At 41.8% G+C, this 25439-nt stretch overlaps 1 long non-coding RNA gene across 1 annotated transcript; it reads left to right on the top strand.

The window, feature by feature from the left end:
* The first annotated feature begins 14852 nt into the window (after window positions 1–14852).
* On the top strand, window positions 14853–16532 carry LOC123064934 (uncharacterized). Its single transcript, XR_006430848.1, has 3 exons — window positions 14853–15230; window positions 15316–15518; window positions 16445–16532. It is a non-coding gene; the product is annotated as an uncharacterized lncRNA (long non-coding RNA).
* Window positions 16533–25439: the final 8907 nt, after the last annotated feature.

The raw sequence follows: 25439 nt of genomic DNA, 5'->3' as shown, positions 1-25439 counted from the left end.
ATATTGGTTCCCAGATATTCTATGAAGATCTTTATCGGTCGTACCGTAATGACAACATACGTTATTCCCTTTGTCATTGGTATGCTACTTGCCCGAGATTCGATCATCGGTATCTTCATACCTAGTTCAATCTCATTACCAGCAAGTCCCTTTACTCGTTCCGTAATACATCATCCCATAACTAAATCATTAGTCACATTGCTTGCAAGGCTTATCATGATGTGTATTACCGAGAGGGCCTAGAGATACCTCTCTGATACTCAGAGTGACAAATCCTAATCTCAATCTATGCCAACCCAACAAACACCTTCGGAGATACCTATAGAGAATCTTTATAATCACTCACTTACGTTGTGACATTTGATAGCACACAAGGTATTCCTCTGGTATTCGGGAGTTGCATAATCTCATAGTAAAAGGAATATGTATAACTCGTGAAGAAAGCAATAGCAATAAAACTTAACGATCATTATGCTAAGCTAATGGATGGGTCTTGTCCATCACATCATTCTCCTAATGATGTGATCCCGTTCATCAAATGACCACACATGTCTATGGTTAGGAAACTTAACCATCTTTGATTAACGAGCTAGTCTAGTAGATGCATACTTGGGACACTGTGTTTTGTCTATGTATCCACACATGTATCAAGTTTTCGGTTAATACAATTATAGCATGAATAATAAACATTTATCATGATATAAGGAAATATAAAATAACAACTGTATTATTGCCTCTAGGGCATATTTCCTTCAATAGGCCCATATAGTTTGCCGGGGGTAGCCCAGAACCCCTTCTGGTGATCCGATACGTACCCGGTACCCCCGAAACACTTCCGGTGTCCAAATACAATCATCCTATATATGAATCTTTACCTCTCGACCATTTCGAGACTCCTCGTCATGTCCGTGATCTCATCCGGGACTCCAAACAACATTCGGTCACCAAATCACATAACTCATATAATACAAAATCATCATCGAACGTTAAGCGTGCGGACCCTACGGGTTCGAGAACTATGTAGACATCACCGAGACACCTCTCCGATCAATAACCAACAGTGGAACCTGGATGCTCATATTGGTTCCTACATATTCTATGAAGATCTTTATAGGTCGTACTGTAATGACAACATACGTAATTCCCTTTGTCATCGGTATGTTACTTGCCCGAGATTCGATCATCGGTATCTTCATACCTTGTGAAATCTGGATTCCTTCGCCAAGGATATTAATTGCTCCAGTATTGTCACAAAAGATTTTCATTGGACCCGATGCACTAGGTATTACACCTAGATCGGATATGAACTCCTTCATCCAGACTCCTTCATTTGTTGCTTCCGAAGCAGCTATGTACTCCACTTCACACGTAGATCCCGCCACGACGCTTTGCTTGGAACTGCACCAACTGACAGCTCCACCATTCAATATAAATACGTATCCAGTTTGTGACTTAGAGTCATCCGCATCAGTGTCAAAGCTAGCATCGACGTAACCATTTACGACGAGCTCTTTGTCACCTCCATAAACGAGAAACATATCCTTAGTCCTTTTCAGGTACTTCAGGATGTTCTTGACCGCTGTCTAGTGATCCACTCTTGGTTTACTTTGGTACCTCCCTGTTAGACTTATAGCAAGGCACACATCAGGTCTGGTACACAGCATTGCATACATGATAGAACCTATGGCTGAGGCATAGGGAATGACTTTCATTTTCTCTCTATCTTCTGCAGTGGTCGGGCATTGAGTCTGAATCAACTTCACACCTTGTAACACAGGCAAGAACCCTTTCTTTGACTAATCCATTTTGAACTTCTTCAAAACTTTATCAAGGTATGTGCTTTGTGAAAGTCCAATTAAGTGTCTTGATCTATCTCTATAGATCTTGATGCCTAATATATAAGCAGCTTCACCGAGGTCTTTCATTGAAAAACTATTATTCAAGTATCCTTTTATGCTATCCAGAAATTCTTTATCATTTCCAATCAACAATATGTCATCCACATATAATATTAGAAATGCTACAGAACTCCCACTCACGTTCTTGTAAATACAGGTTTCTTCAAAAGTCTGTATAAAACTATATGCTTTGATCACCTCATCAAAGTGTATATTCCAACTCCGAGAGCTTACACCAGTCCATAAATGGATCGCTGGAGTTTGCACACTTTTTTAGCACCTTTAGGATCGACAAAACCTTCTGGTTGCATCATATACAACTCTTCTTTAAGAAATCCATTAAGGAATGCAGTTTTGACGTCCATTTGCCAGATTTCATAATCATAACATGCGGCAATTGCTAACATGATTCGGACAGACTTAAGCATCGCTACGGGTGAGAAGGTCTCATCGTAGTCAACCCCTTGAACTTGTCGAAAACCTTTCGCGACAAGTCGAGCTTTGTAGACAGTAACATTACCATCAGCGTCATTCTTCCTCTTAAAGATCCATTTATTCTTTATGGCTTGCCGATCATCGGGCAAGTCAACCAAAGTCCATACTTTGTTCTCAGACATGGATCCCATCTCAGATTTCATGGCCTCAAGCCATTTTGCAGAATCTGGGCTCATCATCGCTTCCTCGTAGTTTGTACGTTCACCATGGTCTAGTAACATGACTTCCAGAACAGGATTACCGTACCACTCTGGTGCGGAACATGCTCTGGTTGACCTACGAGGTTTGGTAGTAACTTGATCCGAAGTTTCATGATCATTATCATTAGCTTCCTCACTGGCTGGTGTAGGAATCACGAGAGAAGGTACAACTACCTCATCAAGTTCTACTTTCCTCCCACTCACTTCTTTCGAGAGAAACTCCTTCTCTAGTAAGGATCCATTCTTAGCAACAAAGATCTTGCCTTTGGATCTATGATAGAAGGTGTACCCAACGGTTTCTTTTGGGTATCCTATGAAGACGCACTTCTCCAATTTGGGTTCGAGCTTATCAGGCTAAAGCTTTTTCACATAAGCATCGCAACGCCAAACTTTAAGAAACGATAGCTTAGGTTTCTTGCTAAACCATAGTTCATACGGTGTTGTCTCAACGGATTTAGATGGTGCCCTATTTAACGTGAATGCAGCTGTCTCTAATGCATAACCCCAAAAAGGTAGTGGTAAATTGGTAAGAGACATCATAGATCGCACCATATCCAACAAAGTACGGTTACGATGTTTGGACACACCATTATATATGGTGGTGGCCCTAGGCAAAGATGCCAAAGTTCCAAAATTTTTATGGAGTCAAATAATTTTGGAGTTATTTTTATGGGAAGGGGGATGTCAATAGCTTCAAAACGAGCTAAAGAACGTCAAAAACGGAGTTCGGATGAATTAGATATGGCCAAAACAAAATTTCAGCCGAGTCAGTGTCAGGGTTAGCCGGACATCCGGGAGAAGGTCCGGATGATCCGGGTTTGTCAACTCCGGTTCGGGTATTCGGGTGCGTGGGTTATCCGGACGTCCGGGAGAAGGTCCAGATGATCCTGGCAGGTCAAACTGCTCGGGATTTCCTCTCAGGGATGAATTTTTGGGCGGAAATGGATGGTTTTTGGGGCAAATTTGAGGAGATTTTGTGGATGGAATGTGGGGAAATTTGGGGAGATGCTAGATCCACCCATATCTGCTTAAATCATCTGTGAGGGTTAGAAAATAACGATACTCGCCGCGAGCCTCAACACTCATCGGACCGCATACATCAGTATGTATTATTTCCAATAAGTCAGTGGCTCGCTCCATTGTTCTGGAGAACGGAGTCTTACTAATCTTGCCCATGAGGCATGGTTCACTAGCATCAAATGATTCATAATCAAGTGATTCCAAAAGTCCATCTGCATGGAGTTTCTTCATGCGCTTTACACCAATATGACCTAAACAGCAGTGCCACAAATATGTTGCACTATCATTATCAACTTTGCATCTTTTGGCATCAATATTATGAATATGTGTATCACCACGATCGAGATTCAACAAAAATAGACCACTCTTCAAGGGTGCATGGCCATAAAAGATATTACTCATATAAATAGAACAACCATTATTCTTTGATTTAAATGAATAACCGTCTCGCATCAAACAAGATCCAGATATAATGTTCATGTTCAACGCTGGCACCAAATAACAATTATTCAGGTCTAAAACTAATCACGAAGGTAGATGTAGAGGTAGCGTGCCGACGGCGATCACATCGACCTTGGAACTATTCCCGACGCGCATCGTCACCTCGTCCTTAGCCAATCTTCGTTTAATCCATAGCCCCTATTTCGAGTTGCAAATATAAGCAACAGAACCAGTATCAAATAGCCAGGCGCTACTACGAGCATTAGTAAGGTACACATCAATAACATTTATATCAAATATACCTTTGTTCACTTTGCCATCATTCTTATTCGCCAAATACTTGGTGCAGTTCCGCTTCCAGTGACCAGTCCCTTTGCAGTAGAAGCACTCAGTTTCAGGCTTGGGTCCAGACTTGGCCTTCTTCCCGGGAGTGACAACTTGCTTGCCATTCTTCTTGAAGTTCCCCTTCTTTCCCTTGCCCTTGTTCCTGAAACTAGTGGTCTTGTTAACCATCAACACTTGATGCTCTTTCTTGATTTCTACCTCTGCAGCTTTGAGCATAGCGAACAGCTCAAGAATTGTCTTATCCATCCCTTGCATATTATAGTTCATCACGAAGCCTTTGTAGCTTGGTGGCAGTGATTGAAGAACTCTGACAATAACACTATCATCTGGAAGATTAACTCCTAGCTGAGTCAAGTAGTTATGATACCTAGACATTCTAAGTATGTGTTCACTGCCAGAACTGTTCTCCTCCATCTTGCAGCTATAGAACTTGTTGGAGACTTCATATCTCTCAATTCGGGCATTTTCTTGAAATATTAACTTCAACTCTTGGAACATCTCATATGCCCCATGACGTTCAAAATGTCTTTGAAGTCCCGATTCTAAGCCGTAGAGCATGGCACACTGAACTATAGAGTAGTCATTAGACCACGTCTGCCAGACGTTCAAAGCGTCTATATTAGCGGGAGGGGTCTTGTCACCTAGCGGTGCATCAAGGAAATAATTCTTCTGTGCAGCAATGAGGATAATCCTCAAGTTATGGACCCAGTCCGTGTAGTTGCTACCATCATCTTTCAACTTAGCTTTCTCTAGGAACGCATTAAGATTCAAGGGAACGGTTGCACAGGCCATTGATCTACAACATAGATATGCAAAAACTATCAGGACTTAGTTCATGATAAATTAAGTTCAATTAATCATATTACTTAAGAACTCCCACTTAGATAGACATCCCTCGAGTCATCTAAATGATCACGTGATCCATAGCAACTAAACCATGTCCGATCATCACGTGAGATGGAGTAGTCTTCAATGGTGAACATCTCTATGTTGATCATATCTACTATATGATTCACGTTCGACCTTTCGGTCTCCAGTGTTCCGAGTCCATGCCTGTACAAGTTAGGCTCGTGAAGTTTAACCCAAGTATTCCGCATGTGCAAAACTGTCTTGCACCTGTTGCATGCGAACGTAGAGCTTATCACACCCGATCATCACGTGGTGTCTCGGCACGACGAACTGTCGCAACGGTGCATACTCAGGGAGAACACTTATACCTTGAAATTTTAGTGAGGGATCATCTTATAATGCTACTATCGTACTAAGCAAAATAAGATGCATAAAAGATAAACATCACATGCAATCAAAATATGTGACATGATATGGCCATCATCATCTTGTGCTTTTGATCTCTATCTCCAAAGCATTGTCATGATTTCCATCATCACCGGCTTGACACCTTGATCTCCATTGTAGCGTCGTTGTCGTCTATCGCTTCTACAACTATCGCTAATGCATAGTGATAAAGTAAAGCAGTTACATGGCGTTTGCATTTCGTACAATAAAGCGACAACCATAAGGCTCCTGCTAGTTGCCGATAAATTTTACAAAACATGATCATCTCATACAATAACGTATATCACATCATGTCTTGACCATATCACATCACAACATGCCCTGCAAAAACAAGTTAGACGTCCTCTAATTTGTTATCGCAAGTTTTACGTGGCTGCTACGGGCTTCTAGTAAGAATCGTTCTTACCTACGCATCAAAACCACAACGCTAATTTATCAAGTTTGTTGTTTTAACCAACAAGGACCGGCCGCAGTCAAATTCAATTCAACTAAAGTTGGAGAAACAGACACCCGCCAGCCACCTTTATGCAAAACTAGTTGCATGTCTGTCGGTGGAACCGCTCTCATGAACGTGGTCATGTAAGGTTGGTCCGGGACGCTTCATCCAACAATACCGCCAAATAAAAATAAGACATTGGTGGTAAGCAGTATGATGATCACTGCCCACAACTCTTTGTGTTCTACTCGTGCATATCATCTACGCATAGACCTGGCTCGGATGCCACTGATGGGTTATGTAGCATGCGATTTCAAAAAAAATCCTACGCTCACGCAAGATCTGTCTAGGAGATGCATAGCAAAGAGAGGGGGAGAGTGTGTCCATGTACCCTCGTAGACCAAAAGCGGAAGTGTTTGACAACGCGGTTGATCTAGTCGAACTTCTTCTCGATCCGACCGATCAAGCACCGAATGTACGGCACCTTGCTACCTCTTGAGCATGCGTTGGTTTTCCCTTGAAGAGGAAAGGGTGATGCAGCAAAGTAGCGTAAGTATTTCCCTCAGTTTTGAGAACCAAGTTATCAATCCAGTAGGAGACAACGTATAAGTCACCTAGTACCTGCAAAAACAATCAAGAACCTTGCAACCAACGTGATAAAGGGGTTGTCAATCCCTTCACAGTCACTCGCAAAAGTGAGATCTAATAGAGATAGTAAAGTAAATATTTTTGGTATTTTTGTTGTATAGATTGGAAAGTAAAGATTGCAAAATAGTAAACGAGATGCGATGTAAATAAAAGAGATGCAATATAATAGGAAAGAGACCCGGGGGCCATAGGTTTCACTAGTGGCTTCTCTCAAGATAGCATGTATTACAGTGGGTGAACAAATTACTGCCAAGCAATTGATAGAAAAGCGCATAGTTATGAAGATACCTAAGGCAATGATCATGAATATAGGCATCACGCCCGTGTCAAGTAGACCGAAAGGATTCTGCATCTACTACTATTACTCCACACATCGACCGCTATCCAGCATGCACCTAGAGTATTAAGTTCATAAGAACGGGGTAACGCATTAAGCAAGATGACATGATGTAGAGGGATAAACTCAAGCAATATGATATAAACCCCATCTTTTTATCCTCGATGGCAACAATACAATATGTGCCTTGCTGCAAGATTGAACCCAAAGCTAAGCACTTCTCCCATTGCAAGAAAGATCAATCTAGTAGGCCAAACTAAACCGATAATTCGAAGAGACTTGCAAAGATATCAAATCATGCATAGAAGAATTCAGAGAAGAACCAAATAATATTCATAGATAATCTTGTTCATAAATCCACAATTCATCGGATCTCGGCAAACACACCGCAAAAGAGTATTATATCGAATAGATCTCCAAGAACATCGAGGAGAACTTTGTATTGAGAATCAAAGAGAGAGAAGAAGCCATCTAGCTAATAACTATGGACCCGAAGGTCTGTGGTAAACTACTCACGCCTCATCGGAGAGGCAATGGTGTTGATGTAGAATCCCTCCATGATCGATTCCCTCTCCGGCAGATCACCGGAAAAGGCCCCAAGATGGGATCTCACGGGTACAGAAGGTTGCAGCGATGGAAAAGTGGTTTCGTGGCTCCCCCTGTTGTTTCTAGGGTATAAGAGTATATATAAGCCAAAGAAGTACGTCGATGGAGCTACGAGGGGCCCACGAGTGTGGGGGCGCGCCTACCCCCCCCCCCCCTGGGCGTGCCCTCCTGCCTCGTGGCCTCCTCGTGGAGTTCCAGACTTCGACTCCAAGTCTTCTAGATTGCTTTCGGTCCAAGAAAGATCATCGCGAAGGTTTCATTCCGTTTGGACTCCGTTTGGTATTCCTTTTCTGCAAAACTCTAAAATAGGCAAAAAAACAGAAACTGGCACTGGGCCTCCGGTTAATAGGTTTGTCCCAAAAATAATATAAAGAGCATATTAAAGCCCATTAAACATCCAAAACAGATAATATAATAGCATGGAACAATCAAAAAATTAGATATGTTGGAGACGTATCAAGCATCCCCAAGCTTAATTCCTGCTCGTCCTCGAGTAGGTAAATGATAAAAACAGAATTTTTTATGTGGAATGTTGTCTAACATAATTATCAATGTAATTTTCTTTATTGTGGCATGAATGTTCAGATCCGAAAGATTTAAGACAAAAATTTAATATTGACATAAAAATAATAATACTTCAAGCATACTAACAAAGTAATCATGTCTTCTCAAAATAACATGGCCAAAGAAAGTTCATCCCTACAAAATCATATAGTTTGGCTATGCTCCACCATCGTCACACAAAATATTCAAATCGTGCACAACCCCGGTTTCAGCCAAGCAATTGTTTCATACTCTATTATTCTCAAACTTTTTCAACTTTCACCCAATACATGAGCGTGAGCCATGGACATAGCACTATAGGTGGAATAGAGTGGTGATTGTGGAGAAGACAAAAAGGAGGAAGATGGTCTCACATCAACTAGGCATATTAATGGGCTATGGAGATGTCCATCAATAGATATCAATGTGAGTGAGTAGGGATTGCCATGCAACTGATGCACTAGAGCTAGGGTGTGCATCCAACTTGCTTGCTCACGAAGACCTAGGGCATTTTGAGGAAGCCCATCATTGGAATATACAATCCAAGTTCTATAACGAAAATTCCCACTAGTATATGAAAGTGACAAAATAAGAGACTCTCTATCATGAAGATCATGGTGCTACTTTGAAGCACAAGTGTGGAAAAAGGATAGTAGCATTGTCCCTTCTCTCTTTTTCTCTCTTTTTTTGTTTGGCTTCTTTGGCCTCTTTTTTTCATTGGCTTCTTTCGCCTCTTTTTTTATTTTTTTTATTTCCTCACATGGGACAATGCTCTAATAATGATGATCATCACACTTCTATTTATTTACAACTCAAGGAATACAACTCGATACTTAGAACAAAATATGACTCTATATGAATGCCTCCGGCGGTGTACCGGGATGTGCAATGAATCAAGAGTGACATGTATGAAAAAATTATGAATGGTGGCTTTGCCACAAATATGATGTCAACTACATGATCATGCAAGGCAATATGACAATGATGGAGCGTGTCATAATAAACGGAACGGTGGAAAGTTGTTGGAAATATGCCCTAGAGGCAATAATAAATTAGTTGTTATTATTATATTTCCTTGTTCATGATAATCGTTTATTATCCATTCTATAATTGTATTGATAGGAAACTCAGATACATGTGTGGATACATAGACAACACCATGTCCCTAGTAAGCCTCTAGTAGACTAGCTCGTTGATCAATAGATGGTTACGGTTTCCTGACCATGGACATTGGATGTCGTTGATAACGGGATCACATCATTAGGAGAATGATGTGATGGACACCCAATCCTAAGCCTAGCACAAAGATCGTGTAGTTCGTATGCTAAAGCTTTTCTAATGTCAAGTATCATTTCCTTAGACCATGAGATTGTGCAACTCCCGGATACCATAGGAATACTTTGGGTGTACCAAACGTCACAACGTAACTGGGTGGCTATAAAGGTGCACTACGGGTATCTCCGAAAGTGTTTGTTGGGTTGGCACGAATCGAGACTGGGATTTGTCACTCCGTGTGACAGAGAGGTATCTCTGGGCCCACTCGGTAGGACATCATCATAATGTGCACAATGTGACCAAGGGGTTGATCACGGGATGATGTGTTACGGAACGAGTAAAGAGACTTGCCGGTAACGAGATTGAACAAGGTATCGGGATAGCGACGGTCGAATCTCGGGCAAGTACTATACCGCTAGACAAAGGGAATTGAATACGGGATTGATTGAATCCTCGACATCGTGGTTCATCCGATGAGATCATCGTGGAACATGTGGGAGCCAACATGGGTATCCAGATCCCGCTGTTGGTTATTGACCAGAGAACGTCTCGGTCATGTCTGCATGGTTCCCGAACCCGTAGGGTCTACACACTTAAGGTTCGGTGATGCTAGGGTTATAGGGAATAGATATACGTGGTTACTGAATGTTGTTCGGAGTTCCGGATGAGATCCCGGACGTCACGAGGAGTTTCGGAATGGTCCGGAGGTAAAGATTGATATATTGGATGAAGGGTTTTGGAGTCTGGAAGAGTTCCAGAGGTACCGGGTGATGACCAGCATGACCGAAAGGTGTTTCGGGAGCCCCGGCAAGTGTTGGGGGGCTTCATGGGCCAAGGGAAGGGGGCAAACCAGCCCACTAAGGGGCTATGCGCCCCCCTCACCTATTCACACATGACCAGGGGGTTTGGGGCGCCCCATCTAGGGTTCCCACCTCCTGGCTTGGGGGCCAAGTCACCCAAGGGGGAGATCCCATCTGCCCTGGCCGCCGCCCCCCTAGGGGAAACCCTAGGGCGCCTCCCCTCCCCTTTGCCCCTATATATAGTGGAGGTTTTGGGGCTGCCTAACACACAAGAATATCTCCCTCTTGGCGCAGCCCTACCTCTCTCCCTCCTCGTCTCTCGTAGTGCTTGGAGAAGCCCTGCTGGAGTACCGCGCTCCTCCACCACCACCACGCCGTCGTGCTGCTGCTGGACGGAGTCTTCCCCAACCTCTCCCTCTCCCCTTGCTGGATCAAGGCACGGGAGACGTCACCGGGCTGCACGTGTGTTGAACGCAGAGGTGCCGTCCGTTCGGCACTAGGATCATCGGTGATTTGTATCACGACGAGTACGACTCCATCAACACCATTCACTTGAACGCTTCCGCTTAGCGATCTACAAGGGTATGTAGATGCACTCCCCTTTCCCTCGTTGCTAGATTACTCCATAGATTGATCTTGGTGATGCGTAGAAAATTTTGAATTTCTGCTACGTTCCCCAACAGTGGCATCATGAGCTAGGTCTATGCGTAGTTTCTATGCACGAGTAGAACACAAGTTGTTGTGGGCGTTGATTTTGTTCAATATGCTTACCGTTACTAGTCCAATCTTGTTTCGACGGTATTGTGGGATGAAGCGGCCCGGACCAACCTTACACGTACACTTACGTGAGACAGGTTCCACCGACTGACATGCACTTGTTGCATAAGGTGGCTAGCGGGTGCCAGTCTCTCCCACTTTAGTCGGATCGGATTTGATGAAAAGGGTCCTTATTAAGGGTAAATAGCAATTGACATATCACGTTGTGGTTTTTGTGTAGGTAAGAAATGTTCTTGCTAGAAACCCATAGCGGCCACGTAAAACATGCAAACAACAATTAGAGGATGTCTAACTTGTTTTTGCAGGGTATGCTATGTGATGTGATATGGCCAAAAGAATGTGATGAATGATATGTGATGTATGAGATTGATCATGTTCTTGTAATAGGAATCACGACTTGCATGTCGATGAGTATTACAACCGGCAGGAGCCATAGGAGTTGTCTTAATTTATTGTATGACCTGCGTGTTAATGAACAATGCCATGTAATTACTTTACTTTATTGCTAAACCATTAGCCATAGTAGTAGAAGTAATACTTGGCGAGACAACTTCATGGAGACACGATGATGGAGATCATGATGATGGAGATCATGTTGTCATGCCGGTGACGATGATGATCATGGAGCCCCGAAGATGGAGATCAAAAGGAGCAAAATTATATTGGCCATATCATGTCACTTTTTGATTGCATGTGATGTTTATCATGTTTATGCATCTTATTTGCTTAGAACGACGGTAGTAAATAAGATGATCCCTCATTAAAATTTCAAGAAAGTGTTCCCCCTAACTGTGCACCATTGCGAAAGTTCGTTGTTTCGAAGCACCACGTGATGATCGGGTGTGATAGATTCTAACGTTCACATACAACGGGTGTAAGCCAGATTTACACACGCGAAACACTTAGGTTAACTTGACGAGCCTAGCATGTACAGACATGGCCTCGGAACACAAGAGACCGAAAGGTCGAGAATGAGTCGTATGGTAGATACGATCAACATGAAGATGTTCACCGATGATGACTAGTCCGTCTCACGTGATGATCGGACACGGCCTAGTTGACTCGGATCATGTAATCACTTAGATGACTAGAGGGATGTCTATCTGAGTGGGAGTTCATAAGATGAACTCAATTATCCTGAACATAGTCAAAAAGTTTTTGCAAATTATGTCATAGCTCGCGCTTCAGTTCTACTGTTTAGATATGTTCCTAGAGAAAATTTAGTTGAAAGTTGATAGTAGCGATTATGCGGACTAGGTCCGTAAACTGAGGATTGTCCTCGTTGCTTCGTAGAAGGCTTGTGTCCTTAATGCACCGCTCATTTGCTGAACCTCGAACGTCGTCTGTGGATGTTGTGAACATCTGACATACACGTTTTTGATAACTACGTGATAGTTCAGTTAAACGGTTTAGAGTTGAGGCACCAAAGACGATTTCGAAACGTCGCGGAACATATGAGATGTTTCGAGGGCTGAAATTGGGATTTCAGGCTCGTGCCCACGTCAAGAGGTATAAGACCTCCGACGAGTCCCTTAGCCTGCAAACTAAGGGAGAAAAGCTCAATCGTTGAGCTTGTGCTCAGATTGTCTGAGTACCACAATCACTTGAATCGAGTGGGAGTTAATCTTCCAGATCAAATAGTGATGTTTCTCCAAAGTCATTGCCACCAAGCTGCTAGAGCTCCGTGATGAACTACAACATATCAGGGATAGAGATGATGATCCTTGAAATATTCGCGATGTTTGACACCGTGAAAGTAGAAATCAAGAAGGAACATCAATTGTTGATGGTTGGTGAAACCACTAGTTTCGAGAAGGGCAAGGGCAAGAAGGGATACTTCATGAAATGGCAAATCAGCCGCTGCTCTAGTGAAGAAACCCAAGGTTGAACCCAAAACCCGAGACTAAGTGCTTCTGTAATAAGGGGAACAGCCACTGGAGCAGAATTACCGTAGATACTTGGTAGATGAGAAGGCTGGCAAGGTCGATAAAAGTATATTGGATATACATTATGTTAATGTGTACTTTACTAGTACTCCTAGTAGCACCAGGGTATTAGATACCGGTTCGGTTGCTAAGTGTTAGTAACTCGAAATAAAAGGATGCGGAGTAAACGGAGACTAGCTAAAGGTGAGCTGGCGATATGTGTTGGAAGTTTTTCCAAGCTTGATGTGATCAAACATCACACGCTCCCTCTACCATCGAGATTGGTGTTAAACCTAAATAATTGTTATTTGGTGTTTGCGTTGAGCATAGACATGATTGGATTATGTCTATCGCAATACGGTTATTCATTTAAGGAGAATAATGGTTACTCTGTTTATTTGAATAATACCTTCAATGGTCTGGCACCTAAAATAAATGGTTTATTGAATCTCGATCGTAGTGATACACATGTTCATGCCAAAAAATATAAGATAGTAGTACCACCTACTTGTGGCACTGCCATGTAAGTCATATTGGTATAAAACGCATGAAGAAACTCCATGTTGATGGATCTTTGGACTCACTCATTTTTGAAAAGTTTGAGACATGCGAACCATATCTATTGGTGTATATGCATGAAGAAACTCCATGCAAATGGACCATTTGGACTCACTTGTTTTTGAATCACTTGAGACATGCAAATCACACCACATGGGCAAGATGATTGGAAGCCTCCTTCTCAGTGAAATGGAACAAGAAAGCAACTTGTTGGAAGTAATACATTTTGATGTGTGCAGTCCAATGAGTGCTGAGGCACGCAGTGGATATCGTTATGTTCTTACTTCATGGATGATTTGAGTAGATACTGAGTATATTTACTTGATGAAACACAAGTCTGAATTATTGAATCGCTCAAGTAATTTCAGAGTGAAGTTGAAGATCATCGTGACAAGAGGATAAAATGTCTATGATATGATCATAGAAATGAGTATCTGAGTTACGAGCTTTTGTAACATCCCAAAATTTTCCAAATTTTGGAATGTTAATAATAAGATATTATTGAGTGAATTGCTATGATTTTCATGGGAAATTAAAACCTTTTGATTCTTGTTCCAAATATTTCATCCAATTGCTTTTCTTTTGGACACCTATGAAATATTTTGAAACCACAAATAAAAATATGAAGTGGGAATAAAATGACTTTCTCAAAATGTGGTGAATAAATATTTCATTTGAAGTTCTTTTGAATTTTGGATTTCTATTTGAAGATGGATCTTATTTGGAGTTATAGTGTCATATAAATATTTCCAAATTACTAAATAAATAAATACAAATGAGAGGAGATAATATGACTTCTCCAGAACTATGATTGGAAGTATTTAATATTTCTTATTTGGAATTTTTGGCATTCATAAGATACTAAGAACTATGTTGGTAAAATTATGAAGCCTATAGTGCATTATCAAAACATGTACGTACACAAAATTATTGCTTATTATTTATGAAACCACTTTTCCAAGGCTAGAAATAATCAATGAGAATATGTGAACATTTTTCTCAAATCTAAATAATAACTCTGAGAGAGCGAGCAATTTATTCATTGATTATCTAGCCTAATAATTGTTATTAGTTATGATTTCTCTCTATCAGCCCATCTAGCCCATCCATCTCTTCTATTGTTTTTTTTTCTTTGCCCTTGGGACACCTTTCCCACTAAGGCCCATTTCTCTTTCATTTAGCGCAGGCCCATGCGCTGGCCTTCTTCTACCTCTCTGTTCGTTCAATCTTCATGAACACAGAGAGACAGGCATGGCACCTCCACCTCTTCCTCTTCCTCTCCCTCTAGTGCTAACCACAGCCATTCTTTCAACTTGCCACCAACACGAAAATTAAAGAGGAATGTCAGGAGAACTTATTCAGGAAATTAATACTCAACTTCGTTGCTTTAATTGGACGAACGGATCCATGAAACGTTCCTGCACAATCAGCCATTAAAGGCCACGGTGAGCTCCTTTGATCTCCCCGTACCGACCCCCTCTTCCCCTATAAATAGGACCCTGGGAAGCACAACATATCTCTCCATCCCTAAGCCCGAAACCCCTCTCTGTCTCGCTCTCCTACGCGAGCAATTGCTCGCCGGAGTTCAACAATAGCATCAAACTCCGACGAGGATTCCGTCGCGACCGAGGTACCCCAAGCCCCAACTCCTCCAAATTTCTCTTCCCCTTGTTGATGCGCATATCGGTGACCCCTTTCCCCTCTCTATTTCGCAGCAGGAGGACGAGAACCGCGAAGACTGAGGCTCATCACCGCCGTGCGCAACTTCAGCCGCTTCTGTCGAGTGAAGCAGAAAGCTCCGGAGATCCTTACGGAGTCCATTGAATTCTCCATCACCATCTCTCCACCGTCCGCTACTCCCAAGACCTTTGGTTTGTCGAATCCGCGCCGGGCCGCCCAACTCCGGCGAACCCTCACGGTGAGCACTCAGCCATTCTTTGAAACCGTGTCCTTAGTTGAAGGGGTATCCACCAATCACAGCACGACACGTGGCACATCAGTTTTGATCCCGTGATACATTTTCAGAAAAATATCCACACTTCAGAAATTCGTATCTCTCAAACCCTATGTCCGATTTCGACAAATAAGATATCCCCGGATTCGCTGAAACCTGTAGTTTATTATAGAAATATTAAATTTCACTTTTGAGCAAACTAAAATTTAGTTTTGATTTGAATACGAATCTGAGTAATTTTGCTATATCTCTTATTCTGTAAATCATATAAAAATGTTTTATGTATGGAAGTTGGAGCTTAGGACCTCATCTTTCCGTTAGAACTCGTTACACAAAAATTTAGCAATGTTTAGTTGATATTCTAACATCAACACCTTGATTTGACCTTCTCAATCATTGTTTAATAACTTCGTTAAAATAAGATTTGACACGAAGTTAAATCTCTTAGATTGATCCCTAGAAAACCTCTCTGGCCATATGCCGTCATCATACAAATATGTATTTAGGAAATGTTACATAAATTTTTGTAACACAAACCTTATGGCATCAACTCCATCTATCATTTTCATTGGACCCAAGTCAAATATTCCAAGCAAACCTATTATAGATTGTCGTAGAACTTGGTCACACAACCCTTCAAACCATAGTCCTCACTTAGTATCAATATTATCCAACCCAAGTATATGACTGTCATATTTTCTTCAAAGACCACACCTGATCCTATATCAACCCTAACCGTGCCCTAGAAATTATGATAGTGGCAATCGAATAATTTGTGTTGTTATTTGGATTTTCATTGGATGTTATTTGTGTGTTGAATGCTTGCTTGAATCATTGTTATGTGAATGTGGATATGCCGAGTGTCTTACTTGAGTTATTTATCGTGTTAGATTGCGACGAGTGCGAAGGTGAATTCTACGAGGAGGTAGAACCTTGTGACTACAAAACCGAAGGCAAGTTGCAAATTGATCATGCTTCGACCTATATTTTCATATTATGCATAACTCTTTAAATTTTAATACTATGCATGTTTTATAAAAGTTTTGCAAAGTATTATATTTAGCTAGAGCCATAGGTTCAAGACTCACCATTGGCCACGCTTGCACAAAATGGGTGGGATGAAAAGCAAAATTGTTTTAAACCTTTAAATTTGCCTCTTTTGGGGCAACGTTTTGTGAAAACTTTTGGAAAATAAAATTATATATTGTTTACTTCTACTCCCTGGGCGGGATGGTATGACGGGAGCATCTACAAGTGATTGCACCCATCAGGGTCTTGCACACAGGTTTTTGGTGGGGACCGCCGTCCAAGGGAATGAGATCTTCCAAGTATAGTTTGATGTAGCTTCCAGTACAGCCACATGCTACTATGGGCTCTGGCTTAGCTTAGTACTAACGGGAAACCCTTACCTCAGGACCGCAATCGGAGAGGGGCTTTCATTGCCTAAGTTGCGGGCGGCTTGGTCAGGTATAGGGGGCTGTTACGGAAAGGCTTCGTCACAATCTCCTCCTAGTCGTACACCCAAGTGTGTAACGATAAACGGGGTTGGTTGTGTCATGTGGGGAACATGTACGATCTCTGCAGAGGGTTTAACCTAATCGATTAGCCGTGCCCCCGGTTACGGGCAATTTGAGCAACTGAAGACTTGGACTGGAGAAGAATCTCCCCTCTCTTTTCTAAAAATCTGTTTTAGGGGTTAAAGTTGAGGAATGAGCACAGTGAATGTGTTTCACTTCAACCTATGTATGTTTTAAAACTATTTTGGAGATTGAGCACTGGTGCGTATATCCAAGTGTCCCGCTCCTACTTTTTATACTAAAAATTATTTCTATTCCAAAAGTAGTTTATAAAATTTAGTATAGGAGAAAATTGGCTTTACGCAAATGAAACCTCCACAATACTTACCCTGCATATATACTCTGCTAAACTTTCCTTTGCAATTTGCAAGTACATTCCACGTACTCACCTGCACCTGTCGTGTGCAGATCTTGACAGATTAAGAGACGATAGGGTTATGGTCTACACTCAACGAGCCCAGTGGCGTTGATGGAGCCTAACTTAGCTACTACGTATAATTCCGTTGTATTATCTGTCAGCTTGAGTTGTGCCTAAGGTATGATTTGTATATATATCTGGATCTACCGTTGTAGTAGAATAATGTATGTCTTACTGATATTCCTTTTTGTTACTGTGTGTGCTAGCTATGATCCAGGGATAGCACAGTAAGCACAGAGACTTGGATTTTACCAAATTCGGGTCGTTACAGCTTTGGCACGCAATTAAGACATTGTGGAAATTGTTTCACACTTAATACCACCTGGAACACCATAGTGTGATGGTGTGTCCGAACATCATAGTTACACCCTATTGGATATGATGCGTACCATGATGTCTCTTATCGAATTACCACTATCATTCATGGGTTAGGCATTAGATACAACCGCACTCACTTTAATAGGGCACCACGTAATTCCGTTGAGACGACACCGTTTGAACTATGGTTAGAAACCTTAGTTGTCGTTTCTTAAAAGTTTGGGGCTGCGACGCTTATGTGAAAAAGTTTCAGGTTGATAAGCTCGAACCCAAAGCGGATAAAATGCATCTTCATAGGACACCCAAAACAGTTGGGTATACCTCCTAATTCAGATCTGAAAGCAATAGGGATTGTTTCTTGAATCGGGTCCTTTCTCGAGGAAAAGATTGTCTCGAAAGTTGAGTGGGAGGATGGTGGATACTTGATGAGGTTATTGAACCGTCACTTCAACTAGTGTGTAGCAGGGCACAGGAAGTTGTTCATATGGCGCTTACACCAATTGAAGTAGAAGCTTATGATAGTGATCATGAAACTTCGGATCAAGTCATTACCAAACCTCGTAGGTCGACAAGGATGCGTACTACTTCAGAATGGTACGTACTCCTGTCTTGGAGGTCATGTTGCTAGACAATAATGAACCTGCGAGCTATGGAGAAGCGATGGTGGGCCCGGATTCCGACAAATGGCTCGAGGCCACAAAATCTGAGAGAGGATCCATGTATGAAAACAAAGTGTAGACATTGGAAGAACTACTTGATGGTCGTAAGGCTATTGGGTACAGATGGATTTTAAAAGAAAGACGGACAATGATGGTAAGTATCACCATTAAGAAAGCTCGACTTGTCATTAAGATGTTTTCCGACAAGTTCAAGGAGTTGACTACGGTGAGGCTTTCTCACTCGTAGCAATGCTAAGAGTCCGTCGGAATTGGATTAGCAGTTACTGCATTATTTATGAAATCTTGCAGATAGGATGTCAAAAACATAGTTTCCTCGACAATTTTCTTGAGGAAAGGTTGTATGTGATACAACCAGAAGGTTTTGACAATCCTGAAAGACGCTAACAAGTATGCAAAGCTCCAGCAATCCTTCTAAGGACTGGAGTAAGCATCTCGGAGTTGGAATGTACGCTTTGATGAGATGATCAAAGATTTTGGGTTTATACAAAGTTTATGAGAAACTTGTATTTCCAAAGAAGTGAGTGGGAGCACTATAAAATTTCTGATGAGTATATGTTGTTGACATATTGTTGATCAGAAATGATGTAGAATTTCTGGAAAGCATATAGGGTTATTTGAAAAGTGTTTTTCAAGGGAAAACCTGGATTAAGCTACTTGAACATTGAGCATCAAGATCTATAAGGATAGATCAAAACGCTTAATGGTACTTTCAAATGAGCACATACCTTGACATGATCTTGAAGGTGTTCAAAATGGATCAGTCAAAGAAGGAGTTCTTGCCTGAGTTGTAAGGTATGAAGTTAAGACTTAAAGCTCGACCATGGCAGAAGAGAGAGAAAGGACGAAGGTTGTCCCCTATGCTTTAGACGTAGGCTCTACAGTATGCTATGCTAAGTACCGCACCTGATGTGTGCCTAGCCACATGTCTGGCAAGAGGGTACAAAGGTGATCAACGAGTGGATCACCAGACAACAATCAAAATTGTCCTTGGAGTAATAAGGACATGTTTCTCGATTATGGAGGTGATAAAGAGTTCGGCGTAAAGGGTTACGTCGATGCAAGCTTTAACACCTATCCGAATGACTCTGAGTAGCAAACCGGGTACGTATAGTGGAGCAACCATTTGGAATAGCTCCAAGTGGAGCGTGGAAGCAGCATTTATAATATGACCTAGAGATTTGCGAAGTACATACAGATCTGAATGTTGCAGACTCGTTGACTAAAACCTCTCTCACAAGCAAAACATGATCAAACCCCAGAACTCATTGAGTCTTAATCACATGATGATGTGAACTAGTTTAGTGACACTAGTAAACTCTTTGGATGTTGGTCACATGGTGATGTGACCTATGAGTATTAATCACATGGCGATGTGAACTACATTATTGACTCTAGTGCAAGTGGGAGACTGTTGGAAATATGCCCTAGAGGCAATAATAAATTAGTTGTTATTATTATATTTCCTTGTTCATGATAATCGTTTATTATCCATTCTATAATTGTATTGATAGGAAACTCAGATACATGTGTGGATACATAGACAACACCATGTCCCTAGTAAGCCTCTAGTAGACTAGCTCGTTGATCAATAGATGGTTACGGTTTCCTGACCATGGACATTGGATGTCGTTGATAACGGGATCACATCATTAGGAGAATGATGTGATGGACAAGACCCAATCCTAAGCCTAGCATAAAGATCGTGTAGTTCGTATGCTAAAGCTTTTTTAATGTCAAGTATCATTTCCTTAGACCATGAGATTGTGCAACTCCCGGATACCGTAGGAATACTTTGGGTGTATCAAACGTCACAACGTAACTGGGTGGCTATAAAGGTGCACTACGGGTATCTCCGAAAGTGTCTGTTGGGTTGGCACGAATCGAGACTGGGATTTGTCACTCCGTGTGACGGAGAGGTATCTCTGGGCCCACTCGGTAGGACATCATCATAATGTGCACAATGTGACCAAGGGGTTGATCATGGGTTGATGTGTTACGGAATGAGTAAAGAGACTTGCCGGTAACGAGATTGAACAAGGTATCGGGATACCGGCGATCGAATCTCGGGCAAGTACTATACCGCTAGACAAAGGGAATTGAATACGGGATTGATTGAATCCTCGACATCATGGTTCATCCGATGAGATCATCGTGGAACATGTGGGAGCCAACATGGGTATCCAGATCCCGCTGTTGGTTATTGACCAGAGAACGTCTCGGTCATGTCTGCATGGTTCCCGAACCCGTAGGGTCTACACACTTAAGGTTCGGTGACGCTAGGGTTATAGGGAATAGATATACGTGGTTACTGAATGTTGTTCGGAGTCCCGGATGAGATCCCGGACATCACGAGGAGTTCCGGAATGGTCCCGAGGTAAAGATTGATATATTGGACGAAGGGTTTTGGAGTCCAGAAGTGTTCCGGAGGTACCGGGTGATGACCAGCATGACCGAAAGGTGTTTCGGGAGCCCCGGCAAGTGTTGGGGGGCTTCATGGGCCAAGGGAAGGGGGCAAACCAGCCCACTAAGGGGCTGTGCGCCCCCCTCACCTATTCCCACGTGACCAGGGGGTTTGGGGCGCCCCATCTAGGGTTCCCACCTCCTGGCTTGGGGGCCAAGTCACCCAAGGGGGAGATCCCATCTGCCCTGGCCGCCGCCCCCCCTAGGGGAAACCCTAGGGCGCCTCCCCTCCCCTTTTCCCCTATATATAGTGGAGGTTTTGGGGCTGCCTAACACACAAGAATATCTCCCTCTTGGCGCAGCCCTACCTCTCTCCCTCCTCGTCTCTCGTAGTGCTTGGCGAAGCCCTGCTGGAGTACCGCGCTCCTCCACCACCACCACGCCGTCGTGCTGCTGCTGGACGGAGTCTTCCCCAACCTCTCCCTCTCCCCTTGCTGGATCAAGGCACGGGAGACGTCACCGGGCTGCACGTGTGTTGAACGCGGAGGTGCCGTCCGTTCGGCACTAGGATCATCGGTGATTTGGATCACGATGAGTACGACTCCATCAACCTCGTTCACTTGAACGCTTCCGCTTAGCGATCTACAAGGGTATGTAGATGCACTCCCCTTTCCCTCGTTGCTAGATTACTCCATAGATTGATCTTGGTGATGCGTAGAAAATTTTGAATTTCTGCTACGTTCCCCAACAAAAGTTGCATGGCAATATATCTCGGAATGGCTATGGAAATGCCATAATAGGTAGGTATGGTGGCTGTTTTAAGGAAGGTAAATGGTGGGTTTATGGTATCGGCAAAAGTTGTGCGGTACTAGAGAGGCTAGCAACGGTGGAAGGGTGAGAGTGTGTATAATCCATGGACTCAACATTAGTCATAAAGAACTCACATACTTATTGTAAAAATCTATTAGTCATCGAAACAAAGTACTACACGCATTCTCCTAGGGGAAGGGTTGGTAGGAGTTAACCAGCGTGCGATCCCGACCTCCACACATAAGGAAGACAATCAAAGAAATACATCATGCTTCAAATTTGTTACACAACGGTTACCATACATGCTTGCTACGGGACTTGCAAACCTCAACACAAGTACTTCTGGAATTCACAATTACTCTACTAGCATGACTCTAATATCACCATCCTCATATCTCAAAACAATCATCAAGCATCAAACTTCTCACAGTATTCAACGCACTTTATATGAAAGTTTTTATTATACCCATCTTGGATGCCCATCACATTAGGACTAGTTTTATAGCCAAAGCAAATTACCATGTTGTTCTAAAAGACTCTCAAAATAATATAAGTGAAGCATGAGAGATCAATAATTTCTATAAAATAAAACCATCACCGTGCTCTAAAAAGATATAAGTGAAGCACTAGAGCAAAATTATCTAGCTCAAAAGATATAAATGAAGCACATAGAGGATTCTAATAAATTACGATTCATGCGTGTCTCTCCCAAAATGTGTGTACAGCAAGGATGATTATGGTAAACTAAAAAGCAAAGACTCAAATCATACAAGACGCTCCAAGCAAAACACATATCATGTGATGAATAAAAATATAGCCTGAAGTAAAGTTACCGATAGACGAAGACAAAAGAGGGGATGCCTTCTGGGGCATCCCCAAGCTTAGGCTTTTGGTTGTCCTTGAGTTTTACCTTGGTGTGCCTTGGGAATCCCAAGCTTAGGCTCTTGCCACTCCTTATTCCAAAATCCATCAAATCTTTACCCAAAAACTTGAAAACTTCACAACACAAAACTTGAACAGAAAATCTCATGAGCTCCGTTAGTATAAGAAAATAAACCACCACTTTAAGGTACTGTAATGAACTCATTATTTATTTATATTGGTGTTAAACCTACTATATTCCAACTTCTCTATGGTTCATACCCCCCGATACTACTCATAGATTCATCAAAATAAGCAAACAACACACGAAAAACAGAATCTGTCAAAAACAGAACAGTCTGTAGCAATCTGTAACTTTTGAATACTTATGTAACTCCAAAAATTCTGAAATAAATTGTTGGGCGTGAGGAATTTGACTATTAATCATCTTCCAAAAATCAACCTAAAATCACTCTCCAGTAAAAAATGACAGCTAATCTCGTGAGCGCAAAAGTTTCTGTGTTTACAGCAAGATCGCAAAGACTTCACCCAAGTCTTCCCAAAGGTTCTACTTGGCACAAACACTATTTAAAACATAAAACCACATCTAAACAGAAGTTAGATGAATTATTTATTACTAAACAGGAGCAAAAAGCAAAGAACAAAAATAAAATTGGGTTGCCTCCCAACAAGCGCTATCGTTTAGCGCCCCTGGCTAGGCATAATATTTCAATGATGCTCACAAGAAAGATAGTAATTGAAACACAAAAAGAGCACCATCAAACATGTGAAAAACACATTTAAGTCTAACATATTTCCTATGCATAGAAATTTTATAAGCAAACAAATTATCAAGGCAAGAAACATCTAGCATATGCAAGCAAGAAGAAAGAAATAATAGCAATCTCAACATAACGAGAGGAAATTTTGTAACATGAAAATTTCTATGACCATATTTTCCTCTCTCATAATAATTACATGTGGGATCATATTCAAACTCAACAATATAGCTATCACATAACATATTCTCTACATGATCCACATGCATGCATAGTTGACACTCTTCCAAAATGGTGGGATTATCGTCAAATAAAGTTATGACCTCTCCAAACCCACTTTTATCAAAAAAATCACAAGATTGAACACTCTCCAAATATGTGGGATTATTTTTCCCTAAAGTTGACTCTCTTCCAAACCCACTTTCAATATTATTTCAAATAACATATTCCTCATGAGGCTTAAATAAATTTTCAAGATCATAAGAAGAATCACCCCAATCATGATCATTACAATAAGTAGTGGACATAGCAAAACTAGCATCCCCAAGCTTTAGTAAAATCATTGCAATCATGTTTTTCATTCAAGGAGCTATCATGAATCACTTTACAAATTTCTTCATCACAATTTTCAGATTCACGAATCTCAAGCAAAACTTCATAGAGATAATCTAGTGCACTCAAATCACTAGCAATTGGTTCATGATAATTGGATCTCTTAAAAAGATTATCAAGTGGATGAGGATCCATAACAATAGAATTTTAGCAAGCGAAGATGCAAGCAAATAGAAGACACATGGCAACACAAGCAAACATGAGATCTGACGAGAAAAAGCAAACGAAAAATAGGGGCGAATATAACGGCAAATGGTTGTGAAGTGGGGGAGAGGAAAACGAGAGGCAAATGGCAAATAATGTAATGCGAGGGAGAAGAGTTTATGATGGGTACTTGGTATGTCTTGACTTGGCGTAGATCTCCCCGGCAATGGCGCCAGAAATCCTTCTTGCTACCTCTTGAGCATGCGTTGGTTTTCCCTTGAAGAGGAAAGGGTGATGCAGCAAAGTAGCGTAAGTATTTCCCTCAGTTTTGAGAACCAAGGTATCAATCCAGTAGGAGACAATGCACAAGTCACCTAGTACCTGCACAAACAATCAAGAACCTTGCAACCAACACGATTAAGGGGTTGTCAATCCCTTCACGGTCACTCGCAAAAGTGAGATCTAATAGAGATAGTAAAGTAAATATTTTTGGTATTTTTCTTGTATAGATTGGAAAGTAAAGATTGCAAAATAATAAACGAGATGTGATGTAAATAAAATAGATGCAATATAATAGGAAAGAGACCCGGGGGCCATAGGTTTCACTAGTGGCTTCTCTCAAGATAGCATGTATTACGGTGGGTGAACAAATTACTGCTGAGCAATTGATAGAAAAGCGCATAGTTATGAAGATATGTAAGGCAATGATCAGGAATATAGGCATCACATCTGTGTCAAGTTGACCGAAACGATTCTGCATCTACTACTATTACTCCACACATCGACCGCTATCCAGCATGCATCTAGCGTATTAAGTTCATAAGAACGGAGTAACGCATTAAGCAAGATTACATTGGTGGAGCTATGAGGGGCCCATGAGGGTGGGGGCGCGCCTACCCACCCCCCCCCCCCCCCCCCACCCCCGGGCGCGCCCTCCTACCTCGTGGCCTCCTCGTGGAGTTCCAGACTTCGACTCCAAGTCTTCTAGATTGCTTTGGGTCCAACAAAGATCATCGCGAAGGTTTCATTCCGTTTGGACTCCGTTTGGTATTCCTTTTCTACAAAACTCTAAAATAGGCAAAACAACAGAAACTGGCATTGGGCCTCCGGTTAATAGGTTAGTCCCAAAAATAATATAAAAGTTCATACTAAAGCCCATTAAACATCCAAAATAGATAATATAATAGCATGGAACAATCAAAAATTATAGATACGTTGGAGACGTATCACACCTCCGAGTTCTGCACCCGTTCAGCTCAATGACGTCCCTCAAACTCTTGATCCAG

The sequence above is a fragment of the Triticum aestivum genome, chromosome 3B (genome assembly GCF_018294505.1).
Source record: "Triticum aestivum cultivar Chinese Spring chromosome 3B, IWGSC CS RefSeq v2.1, whole genome shotgun sequence".
In the NCBI taxonomy this organism is placed as follows: domain Eukaryota; kingdom Viridiplantae; phylum Streptophyta; class Magnoliopsida; order Poales; family Poaceae; genus Triticum; species Triticum aestivum.
The sequence above is the reverse complement of the archived record's forward strand: the minus strand, read 5'-3'. Positions and strand labels throughout refer to the sequence as shown.